Raw genomic sequence first — 14,647 nt, 5'->3', positions numbered from 1 at the left:
ATGTCATGGCAAAGACAACACAAAATCCCTATGTAAGAGGAAGTCCAGTTAACATAGTAATACTGACCTATTGCTTGTGACTGCATTGTTGTAAACATGAGAATTATGCTTCCATAGGGGCCACAGTTTACCAGTAGTGGTAAACTGTAGCTGTCACTCACATTTGTATGTAATTAGATTCTGTTGGTCAAGGGTATGGGAGGGTGAAGCTCTCACATGTTGAGTAAAGAGAATACAAATCTCATTTTTATTCTGTTTTGCTATGTTTTATGTTTGTGTACTTGTCAGCTCTGGATCTGTGTACTCAGCTTGTGTTCCTTGTCATTTTGTGCATTCTGTTCACGTCCCTGGTTGATGTGTTTCAGTGTGCTAGATATAGTTATGTGGGATTCATGAATATAGGTTTTATTTGTCTCTAATCTGAAGCTTTACACATTTGATTACAAGGTTTCACTACACATACCTCCCAACTATACCAGATTACTCAGTTTTTACTGAGTTTTGGGGTCCAAAAATGGAGTGCCACATTTCCCGAGTGGCACCCCTTTATTTGTGATGTTTCCCAGCATTTTTTATTTTAATTTTTTTTCATTTTTGAGCTAACATCATTGGCATGAGCGATGACATCAGCTCCATCGGCCTACCAGCCTGTCAGAATTGAGCTCACGGACTCACATGTTTCACTTTGAATGGATGTGCACTGGCTGATCTGTGAGCGGGAACAGGAATTATCTTAGGATGTGTCCTGATCTTTTTTCTTTCCAAACAGTTTGCGAGTGGGAAGGAAACTACATGAACACACTGGTTTCAGCATATTATTGCAAGTGAAAGGACCTGATCTGCGAGAACAGACTGTAAGTAAGCCTGCTTTTCAAATTGCAAGCGTGTGTGTGATCTGAACAGACTGTAAGTAAGCTTGCTTTTCAGATTGCGATCGGTAATTTGGAAGGAATTGCTTTTCAAATTGGAAGGACTTGCTTGGGGAATGTGTGACCTGATCTGTGAGAACAGACTGTAAGTAAGCTTGGAAATTGCAAGCGGATGTCTGATCTGAACAGACTGTAAGTAAGCTTGCTTTTCAGGTTTTCAAATGGACTTGGTTTTTGCTTTTCAGGTTGGAAGGACTTGCTTGGGGAATATGGAAACTGATCTGCAAGAACAGACTGTAAGTAAGCTTGCTTTTCAGCTTGGAAGGACTTGCAGTAGGAAACTACATAAGTAAGCTTGCTTTTCAAATTGGAAGGAAGGAAACTATATGTGATTCTGTAAGTAAGCTTCCTTAATTGCAAGCAGGTAGGAAACTATGTGTGATCTGAACAGATTGTAAGTAAGCTTGCTTTTTAAATTGGAAGGTGTGTGTGTGTGTAAATGCCCCAGTTGAATATACCTGGTGGCTAGATGTACTCAGGCTCAAACCCTGTACATTGGATACAGGTAAACAGATCCTAAAGTCCCTAGCTGCCACCACTTGTGAGTTTATGCCTCATATGTTTGAAATGTTCCTCATAAAATCTGTGGTTTTCAGGATTTTTGTGGCAAATCACTGAAGGATTGAATTCATTAAATAATGACAGGCATTTGAATTTTAGACTTCATATTCTTCAGAAAATTAATGGTAGCACACAACTTTTTATTTTAGCAATTTTCAAAGTTTATAAGATCAGTATTTAAAATTTGTCCCTGTTTTGGTGCTGTATTCCTCCATTATTGGCTTTGTCCAGTTTTTTTGTGCTAAGAGGTTGAGAGCTATGGTGAGAAGTGAGAACTGAATTCACTAAATGATAGCCATTTAAGTTTGTCTTCCTATTTTTTAGGAAAGTGCTGATTTGGCGTAATGGCATGTTGCTCTTACTGTAGTGCACAAGGTCCTGGGTTCAAGACTTGGCAGTGACATGCATAGTGGTAACACATTGTATTCTAGCAACTTTCCAAAATTATACAGGCAATGTTTAAAATGTGTTCCTGGTTTTTGGCCTTTTGTCCCCCCCTCCAAAAAAAAACTGAAATTGAAAATAAGTCTGAGAAGTTGTGCAATATGTCAATGGCTTACACTACTGTCATTTATATATATATATATATATATATATATATATATATATATATATATATATATATATATATATATTGTGTGTGAGTGTAGAAGTAGACTTTTATGATGGAAGTGTTTTGAATTGGGCAGTTTTGTCATTATTGGTTCATGCATTTTGTTTCATTACCTACTGGAAAAATGTTCAAACAATAAATTTAAAATGTGCTCTTAGTCTAACGTGTGTGCTGTATTATACAAAGAATATAATTTAATAAAGTCAGGAAGGTGTATCAAACAACACATGTATGTTTCTTGTTTTGTGTGCAAGGGGACACTGGGCCAATGATTTGAAAACAGCCCAAAGGTAATCTTTGTCCACCACTGGCCAGATGCATTTTCTTTGGATGTGGTGTGGGTTTCAAAAATTCAGTGCTGTTTCAATGAATGTGAATTTAATGCCAAGTCTATTTTCATTATGTGACAGTCTTGCTTTGTTTAGCAGATGTCTATTAGTGTTTGTACATTGTGCTACAAAATGTAAAACTAAAATCCAAATAATCATGTAGAAGTAAAGCAGTATGCAGACATTAGTGTTTATGGTAAATGGGTTGAAATAATCAGGTAATGGGACATTGGAATGGCTGCAGGGGGATTCTGGTGCCATATTTTGGTTGTCAGTTCTTCAGTTTGCATTTGAAAGTTGGTATCCCACAATTCCATTGAAGTGGGTGGGGGTTACATAATTATGTATGCAAATTTTATGTTAATCAGTGTGCCGATTTGTATGTATTTTTCATGGGCCTTGTCCAGATTTTTGATGTTTTCAGGTTGAGACGTATGGCACTGATCTGTAAAACCAACAAATGTTAAAAGAAGTTAATTCCTTACTAAGGGATTGTTAGTTCAAACCAAAGCAAAAGAAACAGGACCTGAATATATGCATATCAGAGTTAGAACTTCATATTTTATTAGAAGCATTATTTTTGTATGGAATTATTCCTATATGCCACTGAATGCCACTGGCCTGACTACATGTGTCTTTTCTGTATGGGTCTTTGTGCAGAAGCCAGTGGTCAGGAAGAAATAGCTCCACATAACACAACAGCTACTTCCTAGAATCCTTTGTTTACATTTGAAACAATGAGAGAAGACAATGCCTAAACTTAAACACTGAAGAACTGAAGTCTTCAAAATAAAATCTCCATTTTAAATTTATTATACTTACATCATCTCTCTAGAATGTGTCCCCAAGTTTAGGATATCATAAAGGGATAAAGAAAGCACAGTTCCTTCAACCAGCTTGGAAAATGTAAAAGAAAAATATCCTTCAGCACAAATGGTATGTTTGAGGTTTTTGACTTATACAAGCTTTGTGTCTATGTTTATAAGCAAATTACCACAGAACTATTTAATTGAGTCAATTTAATTCCTAGTTTGTATTTTGTGTAAAGCAGGGATATAAGAAATATTGTATATTATATATCATTATATATCAGGGAACACAAGACACTGTGGAACCATAGTCACATATTTAATTGTTTAACATTATTTATTATTTCCATTTAACTACAGATCACACACAAATGTGCACACACACATATGTATGTCTGTATATATATATATATATATATATATATATATATATATATATATATATATATATATATATATAGATATATATATGTGTGTGTGTGTGTGTGTACATTTTAATATGAGCCTGATCTACAACACTTGAATATTCAAGTAGAAAGTCATGTTTTTTTGCTAGGATGAGAATAACATTAGCCTCATACCTGAATGATGTTGTATACTTTTGAGGATGAAGGCTGAGTAAATAAATGCAACTGCAGTGAGTAACTATGTTATTCCAACATGAATTACTTCAGTTAGAAACTGGTAGGCATCCATAAAGCTCAAAGGAGCATGGGTTTATGATTTGAGCAGTGTTTTCTGTGGCTGTACAATACAATTCAGGAGTGGCAGTCTTTTCCACATTTGCAGCCGTAGGCAAATGTCAGTCTGGTATCATGGGCATGTATCTTCCAGAGGGCTCTGTAATCCTCTGTTCTCCTTGTCAAGGTGGTTTCATACATACTGACAGCTTCATTTCCTGTTTCCAGGCATACTTTTCTGAGGCAAGAAAATGCCAGGTGTTCATGCTGATATAGAAATCAATGCGGTTATGCTTACACGTGTCTTTATAGTACAGCTTGGGTTACCCTTTTGGCATCTTTCCAGACTCCATCTCTCCAAAAAGCAGGTTTTTAGTATTCATTCATCCATCATGTATGAGACATGATCCAACCAGCTTATACACCTCTGTTTCTGAAGGGTGGATATTCATTTTGAATGAATACATTATATAAATTATTTTAAAATATTTTTTATCAGAATTTACCTTTAGTGCATGTTTCATTGTTGCTAATGTTCAGTGATACTAATTAGCTGATGTCATAATATTTGCTATGTACAGCTGCACCGCTGTTACTGAGAAATTTTCCACCATGCCAAGAAAATTAATGCCTTTCACATCATCTGTCTGTGACTCTGCATTGGTTCGCTAGAAGACATCTTGATCTATGATTAGGTATAGTTTACTTCAACAGTGAATAATTCAAAATGGCTCCTGGTATCAGTGGGTGGGCTTTCCTAAGCCACTGGAGAAACCCCCTTAACACTGGAGCATCTATCAAAATTAAGTTGTTATTCTAATTCTGATTCTTATTTTTTTTGTTCCTTTTTTCAAAAAATAAAGTCAGAGGTGGCAGAAGAGGAATCAATAAATAACTACTGCTGAATATGATTAAACACCACTGAAACTTGGGAACCTTCTGGCTGTGTAACATAGGGCTTCACTGATGTGTTTTTCACAAATATTGAGCTTTTGCTTCTGATATGGGGGCCAGTGGTCCACATGCTTCTGATATGGGACCCATTACTCCTTGTGGAGCTCACTGATCTCAGTATGTCATGACACAGAAAATAACTTCACAGAAAAAATATAATAAACACACTTTGGCTTTGGGCCTAAAGCCTCATTAGAAAGCCAGTTAACTCAGAAAGTCACACTGATACTCAAAACCCTGATAAACCATGTATTAAAAATTAATTAATTAATTTTCAAGATAGAGCATCATACTCACTTTTATGGGGCTTATGGTTGCCATCATTTTCTAGAGAGACAGAGTGTGTGTGCTTGTGTGTGTGTATGGGGGGGGGGTGGGGTGTAGGGTTTGCTGCTGAAAGACAATGGGGGAATTCAGTAAGCACTACATGATTTTCTTTGTGTACACATCCCAGCACAATGTATGCACAAGCACAAATGGTTTTAGATTCAATAAGCACCGATTAACAGCGTGCAAGCACTGGCAAGCAAGGAAACTTCTGTGTAATGCAAATTACATCACAAGCAGGTGAATTTTATGCAAATGACACAGGTAGATAGATCCGACAAGGAGAAAGGCATCCATGTAGACTCTGTGTATATGTCCATAGTGTATGCGGAAATTTTCCATGTACAGGAGTACCCACGGAAATAAGGAGATGTAAAAGTCCACAAATATGGACAAACACCCCTGAAATGGATAGATCACGTACAGTGATGTGTGACAAATGCATTGCTGATGTCTGAAAATAGCAGGGAATATGTAAAAATAAATTGGTTTGTCTTTAATGATCTCGGCATGTTTGCACTATGCGCCACTGTGTGCATGACCTGGAGACTGTAAAGTGCTACAGGGTGGACAGGGACATATTACAAAAGCTCACTGAGCTCTGCTGGTCTCAACTCAAAGCCAGAGCCAACAGAGGGGAACCCATCAGAGTGGAAACAAAGGTATGTGTTGCACTTATGATACTAACTACAGGTACATTTCAAAGACCGACTCGGGACATAATGGGGTCTCACAAGCATCTGCATCCAGGATACTCCACCAGTTCCTGGATGCTACACTATGACATGCCAGTGAGCGCATATCTTTTCCCATCTCCCCTGAGGTGATGGCCAGCAATATGCAACAGTTCTACCATGTAGCACACTACCCTGAGGTACTGGGTGCCATATATTGCACTCATGTACACATCAAGGCTTCACCTGGTGAGCAGGGTAGAATCTAAGGTAACCACAAGGGGTGCCACTCCATCAACTGCCAGGTCATGTGCAATGCCCAGGGGATTATCCTGAATGTGTATGCTGGCAGCCCTGGCAGTTATCATGACTCCCATATCTGGCAAACATCACAGCTGTACCAGACATTTGCTAGGAGGGACATCCCACATGGCCATTTACTGGGGGATTCTGGCTATGCCCTGGAACCATGAATGATGACACTCATCAGAAATGCACACACATCCACAGAAGACTGCCGTAATGAGGCACACACACAAAATGGAACATCACAGAGCATGTGTTTGGTCTGTTGAAGTCACATAACCGGTGCCAAGATATATCAGGTAGAGCTCTGCAGTATTCTCCAGCCACATGTGCACATATATTCACAGTATGTGCTATGCTACACAATATGATCCTGCAGAAACAGCTACTGTGGGAGCAGCAAAGGGAAGGGATACACAGCTGCCCCCCACCAGTGCCTAGGTCAACACAGCCACAGTCACAGGAGACTAATGCATAGCATATTCACTGACAACCTATGGCCCTAGGGACTGACACCTTACTCTTACTCACATACAGAAATTAAAAATGATGGCAGGCAACCCACACATCCTGTACCTACTCATGTATTGGCTGTGTACTGCTTGCATCAGACAGAGTCATCTCTGAACTATGGTTTTGTCAACTGCTGCATTTGGAAGTTAAGTCTGTAACTTCCACAGTACTCATAAGGATTATTATGATATGGCATTGTATGTACAGATCTGGTACATTATGCAAGTAAATATATTGCGCTACTTGCACTGAAATTAGATCCACATGGGACTGCAGATACCCATTTCACTACCTTGTTTACAGGAGTATTCATTAGGCCCTATGCATGGAATGCTCATGTAGACCTTCTGAAACAGATTACTGGTACATCTGTCAAGGGAGATGTTAGACAGTTGGGTGACATGATAGTCAGACTACTGTGTATCCCAACAGAACAAGTGGTGGTGTTCCAGTAGCCCCAATACAGTGGTGTTCCCTTGAAACTGTTGCAACACAAACTCAGCAATGGTATAGCAGCATGCCAAGCAGTCTCAGACAGTATCAAAGAAATTGATCATATATTCTATATCTTACTTAGTGCAGGAATAACTATATACGTATGTCTGCAGTTGAATGTTTGATGAATGCTTGCTGTCTGTCAACCAGCTTGTGTGGCTCAAAGGCTTAGGGCAAGTAGGTAGTATAGTGATGTTCAGGGCTCTAACTGAGATGTAACCACTTATATTTTGGATGTCAGGTAGTATTACTTTTTGTTTTACAGACCATCAGTCTTGTGGGTGGTGCAGTATTATTAACCTTTGTGACACATTAATTACATCACACAACTGAAGAAAGTCGTAGCCAATTTCAGTGACGTGCAGCAGTGCAGAAACAGGGACAGATGTCATATTTTATGTGTAATGCACAAATCCGGGACTGGAGTACAGATAAGTGTGGCTGGAGTCAGGTAATAACCAGCAAAACCCCCATAGGCATGCTCATACACTTAGATAAGCAGAGCAAAACTCTGCTTCTCCCCACTCAAAAATTACTTGTTATATATAGATATGTCTACATATACAGAGATATATGTATACATATGTATCACTCCCTATAATCCCAAAATCCTGAAATATCGAATTTCAGAATCCCGAGATTATAAATCCAAAAGCTGCAAACACCAAAACACCAGAAGCATGAATTTCAAAATCCTGATGTTCAGAGATGTTGAAGTAGCGCTTCTGGTGTTGTGGTGTGTGAATGGATAGGTGGAAGTTCAGGCAAGTAGTTATGTTTAAGGTTGTTGGTCAGGGGCTTTAGTGTATGTCAGTGTGTGTTGTGACTGTGATGTATGTGTGCAAGGGGAATGTAGGTGCGACCTTGGAGTTAGTATATTTAAGTAGGGTGTGTGGGGGAGGGGCTCTGTGCCTGCTGAATGTCACAACACATACACCAACAGGTGAACAGGTGGTGTTTAGTACCATGTTGTGTGTGAAAACATTGATAGGGAACATTGTTTTTGCCCACATGCTTGCTCATCCAAATGCAAACAGCCACATATGGCCAAAATGGCTACTCTAAACACATAGCTAGGATAAACAGCAGTTATCTGACTTCAAGGCTACTAGATGCAGAGAATAGTTGAGAAGCACACACTCTGTTCAGCACAAGCCTAGTTTATGTACTCTACTAGTATTTGCCTGTAGTCATGTGGAAAACTAACTTAAGCCATGGCACATGTTGTAAATGCTGTGATTTGTAGTGTGTAACCCTAGGTAGGTAGGAGTTCTAATCTCACTCCAGCCCGTGTGTGTGTGTGTGTGTGTGTGTGTGTGTGTGTGTGTGTGTGTGTGTGTGTGTGTGTGTGTGTGTGTGTGTGTGTGTGTGTCTGTGTGTGTGTGTGTGTGTGTGTGTGTGTGTATGCATCTCCCTGTGTAACAAATGGGAATCCAACATTGACTACCAAATGTCAATGAGTCTGCAATTTTTGGCCCTTGCAGGTGCTGCCAGCCTCCAAACACTTATTTTCCACAAGGCCTGCTGATGTCATGTATCTTAACACTACCAGTTGCAATACTAATGTCAGACTTAAGCTGAGGTGCATGCTGTAAATACTTTAGTGTGTAACACTAGATAGGTGGGGGTTCTAATCTCACTCCAGTCCACATGCTGTGCTTGTGTGTGTTTGCATCCCCCTGCAGAATAAATGTGATCACTGCACTGATCTAGACAAAGGTGGGGTTTTGCAGTATTTTGGCTATCGTAGGTGACGTGCGCCTATAATGTCCTGACCAGAACAAGGCCTGCTGATGTCATCTACCATAACATTACCTAAAGAGACTTTAATAGCAGACTTGAGGTGTGGTGCATGCATTAAGTCCTCTGATATCTAGTGTGTACCATTAGATAAGTAGGTGTTCAACTTGAACTGTGTATGCTGTGCACTGTTGTGTATATATGAATTGAAAATTCATAGGTTCATAGGCTGGTACTAGGCTGTCAGCCCTAGGGCCTATAGAAGCCTAGCCATAACAATTCCATAGCTATTTCTTCCCACACTATTTACTTCCCTGGACCCCTGTCTAGCAGGGTGACTGACGTGATCCCTGGGGTGAATTTCCTTTCTCCCATACAATCATCAAGGTTCCTTTTGAAGAGGGCCAAAGAGGTGCTCTGATTGACATGTATGGGCAGTCTTTTCCAGAGTCTGGGGAGTCTCTGAGTCAGGAACCTATCCCTCCAGCATGTTTTGCTTATTGTGATGACAAGGTTTAGATCCCTGGAGCATGTGGCTCTGAGGGATTGGGATTTATTTAAGTGTAGAATGTCCAACAGCTCTGGGTTTGACATGGCCTTGTATGTTAAGCAGAGATCGCCTCGGAGTAGACGATATGCGACAGAGTATAGCTGGAGTTTTTTAAGGTGGTCAGCATAGGGCATCTGCTTTAGGCCTGTGGCCTTTCCAGTTGTTGCAGATGTCTTGAGAAGTACATACCAAATGGGGCATTGTATTCTATAATGGGTCTAATGAGGGATGAGTACAGTGGGACAATGACCTCCTTTTTTTCTGGATGAAAAGCCCTTAGTGATGAGGTGTGCCACATAGAAGGATTTCCTGACTGTTGTGGTGATGTGGTTACTGAAGGTAAGACCACTGTCCAACTGAGTCCCTAAGTCTCTTATCACACTTTCAGTGTTTAGTGTACTGCCACCTATGTGGTAATTCATGGGTACATGTTTTTCCCAAAGGGGATAACTATACATTTCTTGGCATTGAGCTTGAGCCCATGGCTATGGCACCAAGCATCTGTTTCTGTAAAGCCCTTTTGTAGAGTATTGACATCATTTGGGGATTCAATAATGGCTCCCAGTTTGCAGTCATCTGCAAACTTTGTTAGTCAGAGTCCGTTAGTGTTGGCCTGTACTTCAAAGAAATAGATGCCAAACAAGAGAGGTCCCAGGTTCATAGGTTCATAGGTTGGTACTAGGCTATCAGCCCTAGGGCCTATACAAGCCTAGCCATAACAATTCCCTGGCTATTTCTTCCCACACTATTTGCTTCCCTAGACCCCTGTCTAGCAGGGCGACTGAGGTGATCCCCGGGATGAATTTCCTTTCTCCCATCCAATCGTCAAGGTTCCTCTTGAAGAGGACCAAAGAGGACTGAACCCTGAGGTACTCCACTTGTCACTTGTCTTCAGCTGGATTTGGAGTCAGCTACTTTTACAGTGTGGGTTCTGTCAGTAAGCCAGTTGGCAACCCATCGAGTGACATAGGGATTAATGCCCAGCTTAGTAAGTTTATCTATGATTCCAGAGTGGGGGATGGTGTCAAAGGCCTTGTTGAGGTCCAGATAGGCTATGTGGACTGCCTTACCCTCATCCACAGCTCTGGAGACTGATTCAAAGAAGTCAATCAGGTTCAGGAGACAAGATCAGCCCTTCACGAACCCAAACTGGGTGGGGTCCAGTGTTTTAAGGTTGCCAATGTCTTTGTTTATATGTTCCATGATAATACATTCCATGGTCTTGCAGATCAAGCTCATCAGACTGATGGGGTGATTGTTCCTGGGATCCAAGGTGGATCGCCTCTTGTGGAGTGGGATAACTGTAGCTGTGTGCCACTCAGTGGGCATGAAGCCTGAGGTGAGGGTACGATTAAACATGACACTTAGGTGAGGTGCCAGTTCATTTTGTAGTTCATGTAGTACACAGCTCGGGATGCAATCTTGTCCCATGGATGCTGTATTCTTAGCTTTGCAGAGTGCATTTTTTTACCTGTGTGGCCATTATTACCGGAATTTGGCAATTGTCCAGTATTGAGATGGGCCATTTAGCGGGTGAGAGGGGGTGAATTTGGCACTGACTTGATCTGCCAGGATATTGGCAATATCCTTGGGATCAGTATATTTAATGCCATTCTGTTGTAGCTCAGAGCATATCTGAGCAATGCCATTTAGATTCTTGACATAGCTATAGAATGCCTTGTGGTTGATATTATTCTCGCTGTAGCCAGGTGTGTGTGTGTGTGTGTGTGTGTGTGTGTGTGCGCGTGTGTGTGTGTGTGTGTGTGTGTGTGTGTGTGCGAGTGGAGCATTTTACATCAGTGTATGGGATCACAGGATCATTGGATAGTCGCAGACTAATGATCTTAGTTCCCATAAAATTCTAGTCACACTCTAACCCTTATGTACACAATCAGTGCATATTGCCCGCAGCTATAAGGGGCATGTGCAGAAGCCCTGTGGTGACATGACCGTCATCCCGACAATCATACAGATTGCATCTGAGGAGGGCTAATGAGGTCTACTGTTTGCCATTAGGTGGGGGTCTATTTCAATGGTTTGTGACACTGTGGTACACATATCTCCCCCACCAACATGTATTATTAAAGTTACATACCAGGTAATGGGACCCAATTACATCCCAGGGTGCATCCTACATGAGCATAGGCAGGGACTTGCAGCACCCTTAGGTGCTCTATTCAACCAAAGCCTGAGTACCAGCTTTATCCCAGCCAAAGTGGAGGACAGCCACTGTCATACCTTTGCACAAAGATGGAGCATCCACCGATCCAGGAAATTATAGACCCATCAGCCTAAGTAGCCTGATCTGCAAGGCCATGGGGTGGAGAATCATGGAACTCATTAACAAGGAGATTGGCAACCTCCAAACACTCGATCCCATATAGTTTCATTTCATCAGGGAAGGTCATGCTTGTTAAATTTGGTTGACTTCTTTAGGACAGTCTCCAAAGCCATGGACGAGGGGAAGATGGTGCACACTACCTACCTTGACCTGGCCAAAGCTTTTGATACTATTCCCCACTCAGGTATAATAGATAAACTCTCTTAACTAAAACTAGGCATCACTCTGAATGTTACCAGATGGGTAGCAAACTGGCTCACTAACAGAACCCATCTACTCAAAATAGGGGAAGTCACCTCAAGCAGTAGACCCGTAACGAGTGGTGGACAGCAGGGATTTGTCCTGGGGCCTATGTTGTTTGGGATATACTTTTCTGAGGTGCAGACCAAAACCAGTGGGCTATGGCTGACCAACTTTGCAGATGACTACAAGCTGGGCACTGTCATCAATTCCCCTAGTGATGTGGACATCCTCTAAGAGCATCTCACCCAAATGAATGCCTGGTGCCAGAAACATAGCCTCAAACTGAATGCTAAAACATGCCTCATCATCCCCTGTGGGGAGAGTGATGTCCCCATAAATTATCACAGTAGTAACAAGGACCTAAGCACGCATTCAGTTATGAGGGACTTGGGTACCCAGGTTGATAGCAAACTGATTTTTGACCATCATATTGCCACCGATGTAAAGAAAGCTTTCTACATGGCCCATCTCATTAGGAAGGGTATCTCATCCAGAGACAAGGGGGGTCATAACATCCCTGTATTCTTCCCTTATAAGACCCATTATTGAGTATAATGCCCCTTTTCAGATTGTACCTCACAAAGCACATGCAGCAGCTGGGGAGACCACAGAGGTTCCTCACCAGGAGAATCCAGGGCCTCAAACATCTAACCTACACAGATAGGCTAAAAGCCCTGTCTCTCTACTCAGTCTCAGACAGACTCCTCAGAGGTGGCCTCTGTCTGGCATACACAGCAATCTAAGACCTCACCATGATGGGACTGCTGCATATCTGTAAGTCAAACTCCACTTTAGTAACCTGGACAAGCAACCTCAACCTGGTCTGTGACATCAATAGGACTTGCTGGTAGGACAGATTTGTATCCTAGAGACTCCCCCTTTTGTGGAAAAGACTCCCTCTTAATGTCAAGCTGAGTATCTGGATAATTGGATGGGGAACAGAAAATATACCACTGAGATTCCACCTGTAAGGGCTTCAGGGCCAATAGCCTATTAATTTGCTGTGATCCTATGATCCTATGTCCTTACAGTGGATAATATATGTACCATTCCACTCACAGAGTTGCAGCATGTCCAATACAGCAGGGTCACACATTGTCCTGTATGTAAGGCAGAGATCACTTCAGAGTGGTCTATATGACACAAGCTACAATGACAGTAATTGCACATGCTACCCTGTATGTCAAATACTGGGGAACTGTGGTTTCTTTGTGAGGAAAGTTTATGCTGTGTCCAATTGCCAGTGGTGCTTGCAAAGGTATTTGAGAAAATGGCCATTGTAGTGAAATATTGGCATACTGAGGGAAGAGTACACAGAGGTTATAAGCACCGCATTATCGAGTGACAGTGCCCTCACTAATGACATGAGCATGATATACTACCCGTCTTACCTCTGTGAAGACATGGTGATCTGTGGTAAAGTAGGTGTAAACCTGTGTGGCCAGGCCTTTGTGCCAGTGTCTATCACCCCAGAGCATATAAGCATATACATTAGGTGTGGCTAATGAAGTGTTATGTATGAGGAACATTGCTGTTACCAATGGAAATCATACTACATACACATTTACATAGGGTTATGGCCATGAGTATGTGAACAAGGATATGTTCAGGAAGACACACTTGTGGGAGAGTGACATAACTGGGAGATTGTATGACTGCTCCCAGTTTGCTGTGCCATGATGTGCTTAATGTCCTCCTGTCAGCTACAGCCAAGTCTATGCAGTTGTACAGGTGGCACACCTTGCAGTGAAGATGTGGATGGCCATGCATGCACAGAGAACTTGTTTAACTCTGCGGTCATTACTCTGGCCTTCCTAGTCTGCACTGCTTGTCTGGCTACCAGATAGACCACTGGATGTTGTATGATATGATGTGGGAACACAGACATGTTTTCTGGTTACATAAATGTATGGTATGACATGCATAGGACAAGTGTGGGTACACACACTTTGGCCAAAGGTGGCCACCCCTCTGTAGCACACCTCAGAGCCATGGCATAAAGATATGTACCATGAAGCTGATGATGGTCAGGCTGCATGAACTGCTGTGACACTGTGATCTAACAGGGATCATTGCCACTGTGGTGCTTGCCTGAGCAACCTTGCACGTGTATGTCACCAGACATTGTACATCTTAGTGTGACAATGCAGCTGTGCTCTAACTCACCATCTGCACATTACCATACTGAAACCAAAGAACCCTGGAATACTAGGGCTAATACATGCCACACTGTAATGATTGCCCTGATTGCAACTCAAGGCATCTACCTGGTAAAGGGTATGTCAAGGCTGCAGAGCCTTGCATGAAGTGGGACAAATATGTGGAAGAACATACAGGCTGTGGCCTGCTCCTCATGTGGAGTTTGGTACTTATGTTTTGCTTTTGCTGGCAGACAAAATGTAGGGGCATGGTATCCCAGGAGACAGTAGTTGTGCTGAGACCAGCAGTTGTAGAAGCCAGGCACCAGCAATTCAGGGGACTCCCCTCTTTTCAGCACTCCTCAAAAGGTAATTGTGTCAGTGCAGTACAAACTGCTTGAGTGGTAGTTAACTGTATGAACTGTGACTCCTTACCTTTCCCAGG

The sequence above is a fragment of the Protopterus annectens genome, chromosome 17.part0 (assembly GCF_019279795.1).
Source record: "Protopterus annectens isolate FY-2018-M chromosome 17.part0, PAN1.0, whole genome shotgun sequence".
Classification (NCBI taxonomy): Eukaryota; Metazoa; Chordata; order Ceratodontiformes; family Protopteridae; genus Protopterus; species Protopterus annectens.
Note: the sequence above shows the minus strand (reverse complement) of the source record.